A 13,278-nucleotide genomic window follows, 5' to 3' on the forward strand; every position below is an offset into this window, starting at 1 on the left:
AGGACTCACATAGACACCACCTGCAACATCTGAGTTTAGCGTATTTATAGTTTTTTTATCTTTAAATTAAAGTCTGACATATTTTGAGCTTTGGAAATGTAACAGACTATTAATAAAGTGTTACTCAAACATGTGAATGAAACAAAACACAACTTGAAGTATGTTTTTGAGGACGTAACAGCATTAGAACATGACTTAACGCTCACAAGAATCCATTTTGCGTAATCTAGGACTTTTAAAGATGCACTACGTAACTTACATTGTAGAGCGTCCCCTACGTGTTTGTCCCTGGGATGCGGCACACACGGCATTAAACTTATCCATCTCATATTTATTCAATTAACTGTTTTTGTTGCTTAAAAATACAACTCAAAAACATGCATTCTTACTGTAAATGGGAACACCTCCTCGTAGATCTGGCTTTCTAACTAAAATTGCCACGATAACAACTTTGAAGTACGGTATATTGCTTAAGAAGATGTAGGCGATAAGCGATAATACTGAAACAAAGAGCAGATTTAAACCACTAAAACTATTCTAAATCTACAATATTGTTCAAAATCATGAGCTGCAAGAAATAAACAGCAGAATGAAACAGTTTAGTCGTTAATTTGAGTCAGAGAAGTTATTTAATCAAACTTTTACGGCTTAAATCTGATCATACAGGCCAGAAAATGTTCAGACTATGAATACTGACCCCAAAAATATATTGTTCCAGCTTCATTTACTGAACGAAACGTGGATTTAGTAAGTATCATGACAGACCTGCTGCTGTAACTTGGATTTACCTGCTTGTCTGAAACAATATATATGTTTAATGCCATACTGCGGAACATCCCTGTACGCGTCTTTAACATTTTCAGTCAATCGAAGTAGAGCTAATATGTAACCCATTGTATTTTTCCCCCCAATAATAATTCCATTAACAGTAACCTGCCCGACAACACGCAGTAACTTGAGTGAGGACAGTCAGAACAGTCTTGATTATTTTGATTATATTGATAACGATTATATTCTGGGATCGTTTCACGTCTTCCGTCGCTCACACACTTCTGTTCTGCCGTTCCACTGATTCACCGTCTCTTTCCAATCACAGTGTGGGTCTTCAGAGCGTCTGGAGCCAGGTGTTTTCGACATTCTGACTAACAACATGTTGAGCCATTGTGAAATCAGTTTAAGAAGTGGGCTGAAAGTTTAAAGGTCACGGGGCGGCTGCGTGTCACACCTGTTTGACAGTAGAGGAAGTAGAATCCGAGCTTGTTTGTTGTTGCGCTTCCAGAGTCTCTGCGAAGGGCCGTGGTTAGGTTTACAAAACAACTCCGCCTGTAGTGTAAGCCCGAGCACGCCGTTTCACTTCCTCTGAGGCCAACGAGCCGCTCGATCGTTTACGTCACAGCCAAGAACACGAGTATTTGCCTGTCACAGAACGCGCAACACCACAAGTCACTATGAAGAAAGGAAAAGTGAGTTCTGCTTCTCACTAAAGCTTCCAAGTGTTAACAAGGGCTACAACCTCCACCTCCTGTCAATTCACTTCAAGTTTACGTCTACAGCACATTTAAAATAACCTCAGCTGAACCAAGGAGTTTCACGTACAAGTTAGAACAAAACAAATATACAAAGAACACAGTATCAATATATCAATATAGTTATATCAGCAGCTTAAATATGACAGATACTAGTGCTATTATCTGCTCAAAATAAGGCAAAAGACCCTGAACAATAACAATGTCTACAGAACATAGACTGTATATATAAATGGACATAGCTAACCTGCTAGCTGCCACATTCCAAATAATAATAAACAAATAAAAATAATAATAATAATTCCTGGAGTTTTTATTTCACTATTGTGTCTGTAAATCAAGATATGAACGTTAATAACAGACAAATCAGGCGCCTTCTTTCCCCGAGGCCGCTCTCACTAGCATTAGCGACAGGTTTGATTGACAGCGTTGCTAAGCGTCTACTCCCTGCTAAACCCGCGGTCCAGGCAGTCGGAAATCCAAAAACGTAATTACTGTAGGAAATTACTGGATCTCTCCCCATAGATCTGATTTGTTACTTGTTCTGGTGGCTTTACCTGCTTGTCTCCAGGGATTTATATGTTTAATGCTACACTGTGGAATATTCCAGCAGGGGAGTTGATGGTGGTGGTTGATTTATATTAGAAAGGGGGGGCCCATGTGAGGCTTCTTGCCCCCGGTCCCCAAATTTCTGTTGACGGGCCTGCATCCCAGTACACATCTTTAACAATTTTAGTCAATCAAAACAACTAGTAACTAACCATTTGTATTTTTCCCCAGTAGTGATTCCTCCAACAATAACCAGTGCCGACAACATGCTAGCCCCTATAGCTGCTAGCCCCAATGAGCTTCATTTGACACTCCCTTAGTCCACTCCTTTATACAGTCTGTGGTGCTCACCGTGCTGAAATGCTCAGAATGTACCGGTACATAACATTTATAGGTCATGTACAGTGACAGCTGTATCTACATTCATTTATCACATTCGGTGCCTGAGCCGAGACACGGAGGCATCTCTCAGACAAATGTAACGAGGCGTCAGGTTAATTACTCATGGAAATTAACAGCAGCAGCAGCAGTCACTCACTTCCTCTCAGTCCGTCCTACTCATCTGACTTCAGCTGCATCAACACCTCCTCCACAACACATGAATCAAACATTTTCAAGAAGCATGGACACTCTCCAGAGCCTTTGGAAACAGAAGCTCTTCATAAACGGATTTCAAATGTGGCTGCGACTGACAGTAGAGGCTCCTGTCTATCACTAACTGCAGAATCACTACGTTTAAAACATGTGGAGCAGAACTACATATATAACCCATCAGGGACATCTTTAATCAGGAATCGTGGTTAGAATTATTTGAATAATATTGAGGATTTTTGCCAATTCATAACCTGGTAAATTAATTTCTTCTTAATGTATGTATTGCCTCTCATGCCCGTGCAGCAGGGGGCAGTAATGCAGAAAGAGGAGTGGAAATTTAACCCTTTAAGGACTGAGCACACTATGGACCAGTGTAGCTCACCTAGACTTTTATTCTTTTTTTTAGCCATAAAAATCATGTTAAAGGAAGTATCAGAATTTATTGCATTTTTTTCACACAACTCTTTCTATTTTACACATCCATCCGTATATTTTCTTTTACACATCGAATAAATGACTGGGAAAATCCCCGCAGCGCCCACGCTCTCATTCGTCACCTTCGAGGGACAACAGAGGCAGATTACCGTAATGTCGATAAAATATTTAAATAGCCCCGTGACTCTGCTTTGAGACGCCGTTTGAATTTACATGAGAGCACGACTGGTTGCGGAGTTACGCTGCTGGAAAATCTGCAACCGTGCTCTATCTATCAGCGACGATAGCATCCGACGCTATAGGGTTAAAATGCACACAATATTGTCGAAAGGAACAACAAACTCGCTCATGTAAATCCCACAGACTGTGTAAAGAAGTGGAGTAAGTGAGTGTGACGTCACCCACAGCGTTTGGCGCCAAATGAAGCTCATCGAGGCCAGAGCAGTTATAGCGGTGAATTTGGAGACTAGTTCCGGCTGCAGGTACCATAGCAACCAAAGAGCCAATCCAGAGCGAGGATGAGCGGCCCTTCCTGCCCACGCCGCTGGTTTAGCAGGGAGCTGGAGCTTAGCAACGATATCAAACAAACCTGTTGCTAACGCTAGCGGGAGTGACCTCGGGGAAAGAAGGCTTCTGGTTTGTCTGTTATTAATGTTCATATCTTGAGTCACGGACACAATAGTGAAATAAAAAATGCTGGATCATATAGAGCGGGTTAATACAAACAATTAAGGCCAAAATGAGCCAGAGCCGACGGAGCTGGAAGTGCGCCCATGATCACTTCCTGTTTGGAACGCGGCAGCCAGCAGGTAAGCTATGTCCATTTATACACACAGTCGAAGGTAAATCCTCAGTTCCACACTTTGTTCCTCCTCACTCTGCTGCTCTGATGTGTGCGGCTGATCCTGATCCGTCACAGGGCGTCGATAATGGGATTCGATAATGAGATTCCTACGGTATTTGGAATATGGAGCGGCTGGTCCCACCTCTGCAGAGAGCGTGTCCACATGAGTAACGCCGCAAAACACAAAGATGCAGACTCAGAGTTCTTCTGTAATAACGGGCGCCGGTTTCACAGAACTCGTTGGAGATGACGAGTTGCTTGACATAAAATGGAAAAAGCGATTTACTCAGGACTGGTACATTGACTGACTGACTCATGTACAGCACTGCGTTTGATATTCAGATTTTTGAGATTTTATGACTGTCCCCGGGAAGCAGCATGTAAATGAACGGCAGGGACTGTCCTTCTCTGATACGGAGAGATTCTTATAAATGACAGAGAGACGTTTAACTGACAGAACCAGTGATGGAAGAACACTTTGAAAATGTATTTAGTTACAGAATACTGAATATCTGCAGTAAAATGTGTACAGCGGTCCCTCGTTTATCGCGGGGGTTATGTTCTAAAAATAACCCGCAATAGGCGAAATCCGCGAAGTATCAGCTTTATTTTTTACAATTATTATGTATGTTTTGCAGCTGTAAAACCCCTCACCACACACTTTATACACTCCGAGTACTGCATTCTGAATAGTTAGAGTACTGTTACATCACGTCGCATTTGAATTAAGTGTAAAAACAAACATAGGGTTAAAAACAGCTTTATATTTTTTCACAGTTTGTTATGCAAGGTAAAAATCACACACTCTCACCACAAGAGCTGAGTTTTATATTTTTCTCACTGATTCTGTGCAGTTTGAAGCCTAAATTGTGCGATCAAATACTGGCATATATTGATTTAATTTTAGGAAAGTAACTGTACTGTGAATACTGTGAAATGAAAGAGTAACCACAGTGTACCAGAATATCAGAAACACTGCTGCCAGCCAATGCAAAACAGCACAGGGCAAATAGATGTAAACTAACCAAATGCTAGCCACATTAAGGTACCAATGATATTTATTTGTATATATAAAGTTTACAGTTTATATGGTTCAAATGTGGTTTAAACATCACAGCCGCTCAGGCGACTACGTCCAGCCCAAAAAAAACAGAACCGGAGCACAAATATAACGTCATAAACGAAATACCCTGTGTCTGTTAATAAGACACATGAGGAAACAAACAAGAGCAACTAAAATCGGCCATTTTGGATCATTGTAAAAGAGAGAAACACATTATGGACTGGGACGGGACTTTAAACCGGGACGAGGGGGCCTTTTCACTCTCACACACCTGGGATACTGTCGTGAAGAAGTCGGACTGCAGATGGTGCTGTCGTCCTGCCTCCACCGATAATAAGGCGGCGACAAAATCTGTTTAAATCAGCTGACCAATAACGTCACAACTACATCACGTCACCACTCTGAGGCGCTAGTGAGGGATGAAAATAAACTAAACCTTGGTCTAGAAAAAGAAGAAAAAGAATCTATAAAAATAAAACGCAGACGGTTGATTTTAATACGGTTCTGTTTAACCCATAGTGACTAAATTTAAAGGTGTACTATGTCATTTTTATGGTTACCTGGTTCCTTGAAAATGTGTCTGTGTCCTTGACTGTATGGCATTAAACGTATCTATCTCCATGGAGACAAGCAGGAGACCAACGTCAAATCTCAAGCAGGTGGCGGATCCTTAACCAGAAAAGTTGCACAGTGCACCTTTAAGCCTGTAAAGTGGTCTGTCTGATAAAGTATCTGGAGGCACTGCTCTGTCTGAAGCTCTGTTAGTTGAGTATAACACAATCTGACCATAAACAGTTCAAACAAGTCCATCTCAAATAACATTACAGTCACAAGCTAGCATTAGCATTAGCCAACAGTTTTCCAGTTAAAAATCAAAATCCTAAACAGGACCATAAACGCTCTTGGAAATTAGTTTGAATAAATTTTGTATTTTTTGTATTTGTTTGAGACTATTTAAAAAGATGTTTGTCCGTGTTTTCTAAGGTGTGCATCATGTCACCATGGTAACTGAACATTCCTCCATGGAGTTTTATTAGTCTTAATTCAGCCGTAACATGTGCACTATGAAACTTCAACATTTCTATATGCAAAAATATGTGAACGATGCAGTTACAGGACGAGGTAATAAAAATACAACGTTATTACAGATTTGTGTCCTTATAGCGCTGACCTCAGCTCCTCAGACGCTCAATTATTTAAATCCTGACTTCAATTATTTCATGTTTAATTCAAAGAAAAATGCATAAATTGTTCTTTAAATATTCAAATGCATCAGACTTCCAGAGCTGCTGCTGGTGGATCTGAAATTCTTATTAGGATTAAAAGCTAAAGGGTTGTACAATTATTCTCACATAATATTACATATTTTGAACACTGTTCATTTTGCCTTTTTAGTAGCTTGGACTGTCTTTTGAGCTTTACTGCAGTGATCTGGAGGTGTGGGTCAAGTGTCTCGTTTAGGGTCACGAGTATACACTTAAAACCAGAAGTGTATAGTCACTATATAAAAAGACGTGTTTTTTTTTCTCTCATTGTCTGGCATGAAATCAGACAAAACTTTTCCTGTTTTAGGTCAGTTAGGATTAACAAAACTATTTCAATTTGATAAACACGAGAAAAATGAGACGCTTTATTTTCAACGTCAGAAGTTTACATACATTTCATTAATATTTGGTCCCATTGCCTTTAAACTGTATGACTTTCCTTCCACAAACTTCTTACAATAGTTGGCTTAATTCTGGCCCATTCCTCCTGACAGAACTGGTGTAACTGAGCCAAGTTTGTGGCCGTCAGGTCTGTTCGTACATTTTCAATAGGACTGAGATTAGGGCTTTGTGGGGCCACTGCACACCATTGACTTTGTTATCCTTAGGCCACTTTGTAACCACTTTGGCAGTAAGCTTTAGGTCATTGTTCATTTGGAAGACCCATTTGCGCCTGAACTTTAACTTCCTGGCTGATGTTTTGCTTGGCTGTTGTTTCAGTATTTCCACATAATGTTCTTTCAATTTTGCGAAGTGCACCAGTCGCTCCTGCTGCAAAACAACCCCACAACATGATGCTGCCACCCCCCTATTTCACAGTTGGGATGGTGTTCTCAGGTTTGCAGGCTTCCTCCTTTTTCCTCCAAACATAACGATGCACATTTTGGCCAAACAGTTTAATTTTAATTTCGTCAGACCACAGGACACGTCTCCAAAGTGAAGCTCTTTGTCCCTGTGTGGATTTGCAAACTATTTGTCTTTTTTATGTTTCTTCTGGAGTAATGTCTTCTTCCTGCAGAGAGTCCTTTCAGTTCATGTCGGTACAGTCCTCGTTTCACTGTGGATAATGACAAACTCTTACCAGCTTCAGCAGCATCTTCACAAGGTCTTTTGCTTTTATTCTTGCGTTGAACCAGACTTGTGTCACAGTTCTCTTTCTGATTTCTTGGCTAATTTCTTGTGACTTTCCCACGATGTTACACAAAGGAGCAGTTTGTTTCAGGTGTGTCTTCAAATACATCCACAGGTTTGTCTCTAATTAACTCAAATGTTGTCAATAAACCAATCAGAAGCTTCCAAAGACATGACATCATCATCTGGGTTTTCCACAATTGCTTAAAGTCATAGTAACCTTACTGTATGTAAACATCTGACTTTGAAGAATGTCATGAAAACAAATCCATCTCTTATTTTTGGCATTTAGCAAATCAAAATAATTGTGCTAATTCTAACTGACCTAAAACAGGAAATGTTTAGTCTGATTTCATGTCACACAGTGAAAAAAAAATCGTATGTGTTTTTATAAGTGTGAAAACTTTTGGTTTCAGCTGTACGTGCTGCAGCAGGATGTGCCAACGGCTCCACTGTGCTTTTGGTTTCACAGCAGTGACGTCATTACTGTTCAGTGAAGGTACAAGTAGAAAAGTACTGTACTTAAGTAAACAGTTTAGGTATCTGTACTTTACTTAAGTACATTTTACAGAGCAGCATTTGCATTTTTCATATGATTTGAGGGGTCAGTGTTATGTAAAAACAAGGACATTTTGACTCTATTCACCTTCAACATGTGGAGTAAAACTGGAACTGAGCATCAGAATGAAAACTGACAAAAACTATTAATCTAACACACACATATGCACGCACTCATACACACACACACACACACACACACACACAGACTGCAGGGGAGCGAGGTCTCTGCTCCAAAAGGGAAATGTCACCAGGACCTTTGTATTCAACCATTTGACATTCAAATCAGTCATTTGCCATTTTTCCAAAGAATCATCCCGAGTGTTTTGTTTGGACATTAGAGAAACCACACAAACAGAAGATGAATGTTTTATCACGTCACAAACACAAGACCAAACTCTCCAGGCTCATCAGACTGACACTTATACAAAATCAATTAATTTGAATTATCGGTTTGTACAGCATTTTTATACAGCACTTTTCCACCTTCAAGGCTCAAAGCGATTTAAATCAAGAACCACTCACACATTCACACACACATTCACACACCAGTATACTCACACACTGGGGGTGAGGGGGGTTAAGTGTCTGGCTCAAGGACACAATGACAGTGTTCATCTGTGGGAGCTGGAATCAAACTGTTTATTAATCATGTGACGTTTACTAAGCCTAACCTGGTATTATTATTAGACAGATTCGTATTAATATTTAAATTGAAAACAGAAATATTCCTTTAATGTTCCGTACATTATGTAAATAAATGCTGATCTTTTGGGCGTATTAAGCATGTCTAAAATAACGTGCATTTAATAACAGCACTGGAACAATCACACTCTGTAAAAAGAAGTGGACTGAGTGAGTGTGACGTCACCCACAGCCTTCAGCTCCAAGTGAAGCTCATCGAGGCTGGAGCAGTTATAGGGGACAATTTGGAGCAGAGTTCCACATTTGGAATTCTGACCGCGAGTATCATAGCAACCAAAGAGTCAATCCGAAGCGAGATTGTTAAAGTTAACCACCCCTTCCCGCCCACTAGGCCAGGGACGACATTGAAATTCTGTGTGACAATTATCACGGCCAAAGTAACTGCGCTTAACGATTATATCATGATAATGACTAAAGCTGTTATGGATATGAGTAATTATAACTTTAAAACAAAAAATATTATGGATGAGCAGGGCTGTTGACTGACATTTGGAGGCCCGGGGGCAATAAGCCTCACATGGCCCCCCTGTGATACAAATTAATAGTAAGAGAGTCCAATTCTGGGCCCCGGACAACAGACCCCTTAAGTTGTTTTTTTCTACACATTCTAGTGATATAAGGGCGATTATCTTTGTTGCCGATTATCACAATTATATAAAATGTCCCACAAATGATTACTGTCAACCCTTTCTATCACGATAAATTATATTATTGTTTATTGTCGCATCCTTACCGCCTGCACCGCTGGTTTAGCAGGGAGTAACAGTCACCCAAACCTGTTGCTAACGCTAGCGGGAGTCACCCCGGGGAAAGAAGGCGCCTGATTTGTCTATTATTAATGTTCATATCTTGATTTACAAACACAATAGTGAAATAAAAACCCCAGGATCATGTAGAGCGGGTTAATACGAACATTTAAGACCAAAATGACGAGTCTGACAGCAGCAGATACAGAAAGAGGGGACACAATTTTTTTATTCATTTGGAGCCAGAAGCGCGCCCATGATCACTTCCTAGCTAGCGCATTAGCTATGTCCATTTATATATACAGTCTATGGGAAGATTCTAGCCATAATAAGTTTATCGAACACATTTTTCTTTTTCACTCATTTTAGATGATGCTGTAATGGAGACTCGTGCACACACTGTTCCCTGCATCCAAAGTGCACAAACTGTCATGACAGGAACAAGAAACAGGATAATGGGCTATTAGCAAATCAGAGGATCCCCAGTGGAATGGTCATCACAAAGCTTTATGTAATCTTCCCAGATCATTTTGTCTCATTTCCGCCCGAGCACATGGACACACTCTGCTGCTGCAAGTAAACATGCTCATATTCTGCTCTCCGACGTCAAAAAAAAAATCACTCTTCATATCGTTAGCATGTCACACAAATGTTACAAGCCACAGTGTGCTCGTCGAGGGAGTCAATTACACAAGATGCGGTAGAGACGTGTGCAAAGGCAGTGGTCGTTACTGAGAAAAACAAAAAAAGTAAAAGAAAAATTCAAATCTAAAAAAACTGAAAAAAATACTGAAATAATGTAAAAAAAAAAAAAAGAAAAGAAAAAAAGAAAAAATATATATAAAAATGCACTCAAAATATTGAAGTACCTTTTAAAAAATATTTAGAATAAAAAGTAAAATTATTTCACACAGATTACAGCATTGTTACAGCATTGAATGGAATGATATTGATGAAATCTTTTAATTTTTCAAGTGAATTTTATGAATATATGTTTACGTTGTTATTATTATATTATAAATTTTTATTAGTCACGTTGCAAAACTTCAAAATCTACACTGTAATCTCTGAATCAGAAATACTCATCTGAAGTAACAGACGGAGGCAGATGGAGGCTCTTCTCACTGCCCTATATGAACGTCATTTTAGGACGGGACATTCGTGCATGAGGCGGGGAGTAACTCTCACCTCTTCTTTCTGAATCGCTCTGTCTCAGCAGTTTTTAATTAAAAGACTCCACTTGTGCCGCCTATCCCAGCTGCTGCCAGAATAACTCACTATATCGCTGCTGGCAATCTCAACAGTTACACAGCGACTCATTAAGCCCGGTGAGATACTCTTAAAACCATATCTGGCGGCTTGTTTACTCAAAATAGTAAAAAAAAAAAAAAAAAAACAGTATAAATGACTATTTTAAGCCGGGGATGTTACAGGCAAAGTAGATATAAATATAATCAGATGTTGAGCAAAATAGTAAAACTGGAGGTTGAAGTTGAGACTTAAATAGAGAAAATGTGATTCTCCATTGGGGCCATTTGACATTTGTATCCCACACTGTGTCGCTGTGTCTGCCATCTTGGGGTTACCGAGATTGTGAGAGAGATCTGGCTGCAGACCTCCATCGAGAGGACCCTCAAGAGACTCATCTACATCCACATGTCACTGAAGGTAAAAAAACAAACAAACAACAACAATAAAACAGCAGGCGTGACAAAAGACAACCAACGTCTGCGATTTCCTGACTGCTGGACGTAACGTTACAAAACCAACCGCTTTGGCTAATCTTAACCGTTACAGACTCGGGACTAATCTTAACCAGACACGAGGACTACGGCAACACGCGTGGACAAACAACATTTTTATCCAGCTCTTTTCCAACTTCAAGGCTCAAATCGCTTTACATCAATGAACCACTCACTCATTCACACACCAGTGCACACAGACGCTGGGGCTGAGGTGGGTTAAGTGTCTTGCCCAACGACACAATGACAGTATTCATCTGTGGGAGCTGGGATAACACCGCCAACCTGTGGGTCAGTGGGTCATGTTTTAAACCGCTAATTTGATTGTGAGAGTAGAGACCACACAAATTAATATGAAAACACTTTTAGAAATGTATTGGGAATTAAACGTAGGTCTACAGTCTTTGAAGTGCTAATAAGTGCAAAAAAAAAAAAAAATTGAAACGAGCTTCATCACCTTTAATGACATTTAATAGAGAATGCAACAAAAGTCAACAGCTAATAAAAGTGTAATTAAATTGCTTATAGAGAGTGAAATCAAAGAGTAGAGACATGTTGATGGAGGTCTGCTGGGGTGGGTCCTCTGGGTGGAGGTCTGCACACAGACTCTGTTGGGGGGTTTGCAGTATTTGCTTGTTTGTATGTGTTTCTAGCCTATTTTGCTCAATTATACACTCATTTCTTTTCATATTGGTTTTGATTTGGCATAATAAGAGTAACTGCGACGTGGAAATTCGACAAAAGCCTGTGTTAGAGTCACTGTAATAAACGTACACTGTATTTTAAACTGATAATTTAACTATCCACTGGTAGAACAATTGCCCGCATAAGTTATAAGCATAGACTGTATATATAAATGGACATAGCTAACCTGCTAGCCGGCTCCAGTTCACTTTCTATTGAAAAACTTCTGCTGTCAGACTCGTCATTTTGGTCTTAAACGTTCGTATTAACCCGCTCTACATGATCCTGGGGTTTTTATTTCACCACTGTGTCTGTAAATCAAGATATGAATATTAACAAAACAAATCAGGCGCCTTCTTTCCCCGAGGTCGCTCCCACTAGCGTTAGCAACAGGTTTGATTGACATCACATTCACTTAGTTCACTTCTTTATACAGTCTATGGTTAAAAGTTGTGTTTACTCATTCAAGATGGAAATTTTTTTAAGTTCTGAGCTCTTAATAAACTCATTTTAGCAGAAAGACAAAAGCAGAATCTAAACTTTTGTCACAAACCAAAAAAAAAACAAACTAACTAACTAACTTCCTTCTTGGCAAAAACTCAGCTGACATTTCCAAAAATAGAAAATATTTAAAAATGCTGTGACGCTGAACCAAAGTCCAGCGTCGAGATGAAAGGTTGAGGGAAGGAAAACACACCAGTTCATCCCGGTCTCTTTCCACTCGGAGCTATCATTAGATACGGCTTTGGGAAACTCGGATTCCAGCATCAGAATGTTTTGCTTCTTGGTCTCCATGGTAATATCCCTTCAAAGAGTTAAGCTAATCTCTAAAAATATACAGTGTCTAAAGCGGAAGGAGCAAGAGAGGAGTCGAGGTCTTTGGGTTCGGCTGATTTACAGATTGATTCTCATTTGTTCAAAAGGGATTTACAAAGTTTGTTAAAAATTATACCCAGACAAAACTCATTACTAGAACTATTTAGGTATGTAACTACAGTAAACAGCATTATTTTATTTATTTATTTAACCTTTATTTAACCAAGAAGGTCCCATTGAGATTAAAAACCTCTTTTTCAAGGGAGTTCTGGCCAAGCGGCTGCAGCAAATAAAAAATACAGTTACATAATTAAAAAGACGACATAAGAGGAAAAGACAAACAGATTAGTTGTGGAGTCGGCCTCGAGACCTCTCAGTTTAGATTTAAAAGCATTCAAGGAAATCAACTCTGTCATGTTCCATATCGTTTATCATGAGACATTTTATATCCTCGTGAGAATCGCCAGCAAACTGTCAGCGTTACATCACCAGAATGTTCCAAAAAAAGCTACTTAACCACAAGGGAGTCAACGGGGAAGGACAAAGGGGTCTGTTGTCCCGTGCCCCAGGGTCTTAGGGGCCCAGAATTGGACTCTATTCCTATTTATTTGTAAAAGAGG

Source organism: Periophthalmus magnuspinnatus, chromosome 21, assembly GCF_009829125.3.
Source record: "Periophthalmus magnuspinnatus isolate fPerMag1 chromosome 21, fPerMag1.2.pri, whole genome shotgun sequence".
NCBI lineage: Eukaryota > Metazoa > Chordata > Actinopteri > Gobiiformes > Gobiidae > Periophthalmus > Periophthalmus magnuspinnatus.